An 8,596-nucleotide genomic window follows, 5' to 3' on the forward strand; every position below is an offset into this window, starting at 1 on the left:
CTGTGTCTAAACCTAACCAAACTTTGACCATAGCCGTGTCAGGATATATATGTTACTGTGTTTTGTAACATTTTTGGAAGGCACTGAAACATGAAGTCATCTTGGAGGAGAGTTGCTGTATTCAATCATCTAATTTGGAAGACTTGTTGACTTTGTTTTTGTAGGTTGAACATTTTCTGGATTGTTTATGTTTAATTTTTTGATGCCATTGGGAAGAGTCATGTGTCTTATTCTTATTGTTTTACTTAAACTTGTCTTTGTCTTTTATTGGCAGAACTGTAATTTATGTATTTCCACACCTTTAAATTTTTAAATTGTTCTTACAAACTATTATACTATCTCACACACTATTATACTCTCTCACATACACTTATATACTCACATACACTAATATACTCACATACACTATTATACTCTCACATACACCACTATACTCTCTCACATACACTAATATTCTCTCTCACATACACTACTAAACTCTCTCACATACACTACTATTCTACATACACTCTCAACTACTTACATGTAATACACTCTCACTTACATGGAACTACTGTGCTTTTCCTTCTGCTTTGTAAATAAATAAATAAACAGCCAGTGATTTAAAAAAAAACTGTAAAATACATGACTACTCTACACTGTGACCATGAAACTGTTTGCTGCTCCTTTGCTGACTGATAGTGACGTATTCAGGTCACCCTCGGCCCCATTTTTGCTTCCATACTCGGGGCATGGTTCAGATTTTATGATTCCTATTTAACATCATCTGTAGTATTACTTCCAAGATGCTTTAAAATGCTAGTTTTCTTGTTGTGTTGCTGAAATCCCAGGCACGGAACTCTGTATAGAAAGTATTTAAACAGCAGAGGCTGTGCTGTAAATTTCTGTTAATTTGCTCGCAATACAGTTTTACTCATGCCATCCCCGTGTTTCACAGCTGTGTCAGCTTCACTAATCTTCCTTCTCAAAAAAAATAAAATGTATGCAAATCCCACCAAAATGAATTCTAAAAGCTACTTTGAAGATTTAACCAAATTGGGGTGAATTTCAAGTGGAAAATGTGAAATCCAGCGTTATTATGGATGAGCAAAGGACCATGTCAACAGGAGGATAATGTCAAGAAAAGAATCTCCTAATAGAGATTAAGGTTCAACTCTGACGTGTGAATAATACAAAACAGGTCTGTGGAAAGAAAAGGAGACGGAGGGAAATGAGTAATTTGAACTTTGTTAGAAGCTGTCACATTCTCAGAGTACTTAGTGGGTTTACAGTATGTGTCATGGTAATATGAGAGCTACTTAGCATTGGGAAACTGACTGACTGAGTGTCAGGGAGAAATGCTTTGGCGTTTGACTTAATGGACTATTGTTTGGTACCACAAGTAACAATGCTGTTTCCCAATTCTTTTTTAACAACAGTGGAAACGTCAGCCAGATGTCAGCATTTAGTCCACATTCAGACAACAGCACTGCATGGAAAAAACTCAAGTCCCTTTTATTGTTGACGGATTGAGACAATGGACCCTTGGGCACAGATATGTAAAAAGCCTCGCACCATAATCCCCAGATTAAAAAACATTGCTTCTCTTTATAGTCCTTATTTTCAGCTCGGTCTCATTCCAAGAGCTTCAAATACTGATGTTTTATCACGGCAAAACATCAGCATCAGCGTCCTGATGCCAACGCATGGCCAAGAGGTGTGGCGGTCAGGGGAGAAGGACAGGTCAAACAAACACAGGACTTTCACCCAGGAGACCGCTGTTTGTGTCCCATGTGAAACCGGAGGTCAATCTTGATTGGTTTTAAGTACTAGAAGTGGGACCAAGTCATTGTTTTGCAAGCCACAAGTCTTAAGTCTTTGCACTCAAGTTCCAAGTCAAGACTTGCAAGACTGGAGTGCAAGACTCTGTGTTCTGAGTCCTTAAAGTCCTAGAGTCATAATTCAATCTTCACCAAATTAAATGCCATTTGCGTCTCCGTCTGTACTTCTCGACCCACACGCTTTGCACACTGCAATTCATTTTTTTTGTTGACCACTGTATAGTTTTTGTATATCTCAGTAACGATAGTTTTTCATCCTTCTCTCCTGCAACTTGATTGGATGCTGTCAGATTGGGTCAAACACAATGGATCAGGGTTTATAGGGTTAACGCTGTTTGATTCAATAACATGCTTTTTAATCTTTGGGGTTATGCAGGGAGGTATCAAGTACTTTAAAGTCAAATTACAATTAATTCACCAGTCATTGGTGTTTAAAGTCCAAGACTGGTTGCAAGTGTCTGTTTTTTTGGGATTCTTTCGAGTTTATAGTCTTCAAATGCGCGTTTCTCAACAGAGGAAGAGAGAGTCAGTCTCGCTTCCACAAGTAGCGCAAGTATGTTATTTAAAGTTCTTAATTTGTTTCACAAGTGTAACATAGGCTTTTTAAAACTTTTACTAAACTTATTTAAGCAGCTTTGTTGTCCAAAGCTGAGTGACGCTATCGTCCGTATGTGTTGAGTTAGTAGTTTTTAGTCATTTGACATGTTTTTGAGCAGGTTAAGAGTCCTCCTTCAAAACTCAAATTGTTCTTCGAAATAGATCTTTCGGCAATGAATTAGAAAATGTCCCCATGCTCGAGTAAAATCAGCAGGGGTGCTGTCAAAGTGTCCTGGCATATTTCCAATGTACTGTCTACCGAGAAGCTTTAAGATGTCTCTTGACAAACATTAAACTATTCTGTAAAAAGTAGATATCATCTTTGTTTAATCCTTTAAAGACAAACTGTCCTTAATACTTATTTTTTCTAGTGTTTCCTTACTTAATATTGACTAATCCAAGTTCCAGCTGACACACTTCCTCCATGTGATCCTTCCAGATCTCCTGAAAACTGTTTCACTTTTGGTTTTGTAATGTGTAACTGTTTTGACTTGACAGAACCAGGAATAACACTACACAGATACTCCAAGAGAAACAAAACACCTAACAGATCGCAACAAAAATAGAAACCGGCTCTCCTCATGTTACCCCGCCTGCGGCTGTGAGACTCCCTCTCAGAACTTCTGAACAGCTTGCGTCTCTCTCGATGCAGCCGCCTGTGCATGAAATGGGGGGAAGAGTACGCAAAATCATCCCGAATTCCGTTTGAAGCGTGACGTCAGCGGGAGGATGACGCTGGGTAACATCAGCCACACTGCAGGGAGGATGGGGATGAAAATATTTGGAGGCTGTGGAGAGATGAGACTAGTTTTATTAACTGTCTCAGCGCGAGATGAAATGAACGATTCATAGATGCAATCATATAAGATTGATATATAGGTAAATATACTGGTTTAAATAAAGATAATATTTGATAATATTTCCAATCTTTTCTGAGTTTGGTGTGAAAAGGAACGAAAAACCTCTCCCAAATATGAACAGGTCGAGTTCAGTGATTGAAGCAAATACAAGACTATTAATTGCATTTGTTGGGGTATATACGTGTGGAAATGAAAGACTGTAGAAAACAAATGACAGAACATTGCACATCAGTTGGTAGACTGTGTATTAGACACAATGTGTAGTCCAAATCCCATGTTTCTGGAGGTCTATTGGGGTCATGACTTTAGGTTAAGGTCTTTTAAACCTAGAAAGAAGGGAATAAGTTTGTTCCATGTCCACCAGGTAACTCTGTTGGATAGATATATGAGAAACTGTCAGAGGCAAAACAAAAAGACAGGTGATGAAGACACAAAGGTTGAGAGTGGAGACACTGGTGGTCTTTGTGGTATTAAGACGGAACCACTGACCCAAGGCATAAACAAAATGGCTGCACCTGAGTATCCTTAAGTATGATTATGAAAAAAAACCTGCATATTGCAGCACACGATTGAATAGCTAATACGTTTGGCAAACACACTCCTGCATTATTCAAAAGGCAAATCCTGAAGCACACACACACACACACACACACACACACACACACACACACACACACACACACACACACACACACACACACACACACACACACACACAAGTAATTCACAGTCTACAGGAGTGAATAAAATGTATCCAGAGATATACACATTCTCCCAATACGTCTACGAAAAACACATAAAGCTGTCTAAAAAATGCTGTTGCTTAGAGGGATATTGCAGACACACACACACACACACACACACACACACACACACACACACACACACACACACACACACACACACACACACACACACTATATAGGATAGTAACATGCAGTCAAACACTGATTATTTCACATGCACACTTTCATGAACAGATCTTTAAAGAAGCACATTACAACGAATCTTAATTAATTTAAACAGTTTACGTTATAAACTTAGTCCAAAATCCCAGAAAAATACCCACACACACTCCCAGTGTCAGGCACACACATAAACATACACCCCTAAAGCACTTGTGGGAATATGACACATATGTCCCTGCTATGGTCCCTGGGAGACCCCAGGTTTTCTCCTTATTACACACTTCATATAATAACGACTAATAGCTTCCTCCTCTCAGTCCTTTTGCTTTTTTCCAGGACTTCACCCCCCTTTCTTCCCATAATCCATCTCTTCTGCAGCAGCACAGATCAGATATTTATTATCTGCGGACCAAAAAGGATCTGCCTACAAGGTCTGACAAGGAAGAGAGAGATGGGGGGGGGGCAAATTCGATTTTGGCAGGTATTATCCGTTTCCTAGACGTATGGATGTCCGAGGACAACGCCGGCAGGGTAAACAGTGGCATGCCCAATGCATCTGGGTAAATAAAACCAAAACACAACAAATAAAGCGTTGTGATGATTGTGGACGGAGTGAGGAATGTGTCCTGAGACGGGGATGATGTTTGGCGGCGGGGTGGGTGATGCAGAGTTGTTCTTAATGATGGAGGTGCAATAGGACACTTCCAGTGTGTATTGACTCTTGTGTGTAGTTATTTCTGCCTGGCGTGAGTCCGGGGAGAGGTTATATGTTTGGTTGTGTGTGTGTGTGACTGCGTAAGTGTGCAGCTTAGTGTCTGTCCATGGATAATCTTGCATTCTGCTGCAGCAAACTGCACCATATCTTTGGTGCCCAGTTACGGCTGGAGGGTCAATGACCTCTTGTGGATGCAGTGAATCCAACTTTCTCAGAAAACTTTTTATTACATGTTTAATACTGCTGTACTGCTGACTGACTCCTCTCTCCACCGTCTGAGACAAATTTATTTTAATATAAAAATGATCATAAAGCATGGTAAGAAAATATTTCAGGTTTTATAAATGATATGGGCTATAAACATAAAAAAAAAATGTTTATTGGTTTTAAATCACTGAAATGCAATATGTTATGCTACAGATGAATTTCAAAAAGGGCAAATTCAGGGATGAACAATACAAACTTGAATTTAATAATTATCCTGTAATTAACTGGTTGGAGGCGGCTTTGACATTGATACGGTTGTTTAACTGTTGCAACACATTTCCTTAATTATAGGGCTCCCAGTCAAAGCTCATCTGTTAATTGTCAGTTTTTCACCCCCTGCCGAGCATGAAATGATGACCCTGACCAAGCATCAAAGCAAACACCAGCCATAGCTGTTTGGTTGTTTTTTTTCTTTCTGAGTAATAACAGTAATTGAGAAATAATTCACATTTATCTGTTATCTCAATCGTCCATCAAAATAAAGGTTAATAAGCTCAACAAAGATGTCGGCGAATTATCCAGACTGTTTGATGTGCCACATTTGTGCTTCACACAGAAACTAAATAGCCTGTAGACACGCCGTCTCCTATCAAAGAGGTTTTGTCTGAGAGATTCTGATTGAAGACAAAGAGATGAAAAAGAAACTGAGATGAAAAGCAGCGAAACTTATCAAATGAATCTTTTCTCTAACAGATTTTGTTGTGGGTGGAGAAGAGTTCTGCGGCTGATTGGAAGAGTTGAACTGAACACACTGACGGTGGAAACAGCGATGTTTATCCCTTTGAACAAACATCTATGCTGAGGTGTGAATGTGGAAGTTATTCTTTTTCAAAACACGTAATCATGAAACTGATTATGATAAATGAACATAATATCCGGTTTCTCTCCGACCTACGCTGTGTTGATGTTTAACTGCAGACATTACTTGTTAGCAGAGGTGGGACAACAAGTCATAGTTTTTCAAGTCAAGTACCAAGTCAAGACAACCAGTCCTAAACAAATCATAATGTGCTCTGCTTCACATGTAATGCCATTTTCAACTATCATGTTTTGCATACAGCCATTACTTTTTTTTTTGCCCACCAAGTTTTTGAACTCAAAAGGAATTATCTCTGGTACCATTTGTTTCAACTGGCTCTCAGTAAGTAAAAAGGCCCCTGACCAAAGTTGTGCATAATAGGTGATGAGCCGGAGGAGCATGGAAAGCCAAAAGTGCATTAAATGCCTCTATTTTCACACAATTTATGTTTAAAACACCGCTGTTTTAATGGGCTTTAAAACTTTGCTTTGTATGCCGAAACAGTCTAAAACGCTGTTTTTGCTCCATTTGTCCTTGCCACCATGGGATTAAAAACCAGGAAATCCCCATCATTTATTGAAGAGTTATAGGAGGGAAATTTATCATTTAATAAATCTCTAGAGCACATAATGCTGTAAAAGTGGCTCACCATTGACCCTCTAGGCGAGGAGTTAGTCTGGCAGAAGGTTTGATCGTAAGTGTCCCCTAGTATGTCCTTTTTTCTGAATGCCATTTAAAAAGGTTTACATTTAGAGCCTCTATTGCGATAGCATTTGATGACTTTGTTTTCAACATGTAACGGTATCTGCAGGGCATCTGGACATCCATTTGAATTGTCTTTTGAAAGCGTAATTCTTGAAATGCATTACAAAGTTGTGTTTTAAAGTTCCCCCGCAGTAACGGCAGGTTGTTATCTTCCTCCTGCAACTTCAATATATCTTAAATTTGGGCCTTGAAAGCAGTGTTAAAATACAAACGAGAAAGAAAAACGCTGAACAGTCCATTTTCTCCATGTCTCCCAGACTAAGGTGTGGCCAGCCTTGGTGAAAGTTAAAGCAGCACAAACCTAGATGTCAATAAAATGTTACCCAACAAAAAACTGCAAGCAGCAAAATAAAAAAAATAAAAATCACATTACTTTATGGTTTAGACCCTCAAAATAAATTTGACTAAGCCATGCAAAGACAGATGCACAACTCTGGAGCTCAAGTCAGATTTATGTTAATCTACATTGTGAATAAATCTGTGTTTTTTTTCTGTGCACCACATTACGTAAAATAATTTCATACCTAAATGCATAAAAGCTTATAACACCATCTCTTACAAAATGACTAAAAGCACAAATGGATAGCGTGGCAGGATGCTGACTCGCTGAAGTCTGTGACAAAATGTATTTACAAATATTCCTTAACATATACATTTTGTAGAAGTTTAACAGTGACAGTTTTTGTGTGTGTTTATATGAATACGGATTCATATCACCTTTATATCAAGTCTTTCATGTGAAAGAAAATTAAATGTCCAAATGAATCAGAAGGACGTGTGAATGTGACGGAAAACGAGGCCAAAGACGAGCACTTGAGAGGTTTGAACATGTGTCAGTGAGGCTGGAGAGACAATGCTGTGTGACAGAGACAGCTGATGAGCCAGAGACGCTGACAGAGTTGGACAGGGACCGCAGAGAAAATGTGTTGAGACAGAAAGACAGACGTGTGAAAATGAACAACAGATGAAAGAGAAAGAGAGTCCTGCAGGACTGAAGCCCTGAGAGCCAACTGGCCTCCTCAGAGAAGACGTGATCGCTGTGTCAATGATGTGCACTTCACCAAACCTCCCTCCTCCCAGGATATGGTGGCAGGTCCTGTCTGTCAGGGTCCCTCATGTACAATCACACAAACACACACACACACTCACACACACACACACACACACACACACACACACACACACACACACAAACACACACACACACTCACACACTAACACTGTCTGTAAGGGACACACACTGAACCCTAACATTATATATGTATACAAGAAGTTGACATTGGTTTGTTGACTGTTGTTTGAAGCCTGGAGTTGGGCATTGGTCTGTTTGACTCTAAATGGAGCATCATTTACTAAATGAACATCATGCTGTATTGAAGAAGACTTGAAACTAGAGACTGAGACCATAAACTCATGTTTACAATGTTTACTGAGGGAATAAATCAAGAGAGAAGTAGAGTCATTTTCTCATAGACTTCTATACAACCAGAGGAGTCGCCCCCTGGTGGACAGTAGAGAGAATGCAGCTTTAAGACACTTCCGCATCGGCTTCACTCGGAAGAACCGGAGGTTGTCGCTTGCTCTGTACTCTACTCTGTAGCCTTGATCAATGACCCGCCCACATCGCTATCTGATTGGTTACACTTCAAGCATGTGCTCTTGTCAGTCAAAGCTGCTCCGGTAGTGAGCAGAACTGTGTGTTGAATGATTGCTCAAGTTGCAATAAATGTAAAAAATGACCCAGAAATATACACAGTAACAGTAATGCAAATGTTCAGTACAAAGTTCATGCACCGAGACATAGTGAGCAGAACTGTGTGTTGAATGTACGACAGCAGATACTGCTCAAGTTGCAATAAATGTAA

Source organism: Anoplopoma fimbria, chromosome 17 (assembly GCF_027596085.1).
Source record: "Anoplopoma fimbria isolate UVic2021 breed Golden Eagle Sablefish chromosome 17, Afim_UVic_2022, whole genome shotgun sequence".
NCBI lineage: Eukaryota > Metazoa > Chordata > Actinopteri > Perciformes > Anoplopomatidae > Anoplopoma > Anoplopoma fimbria.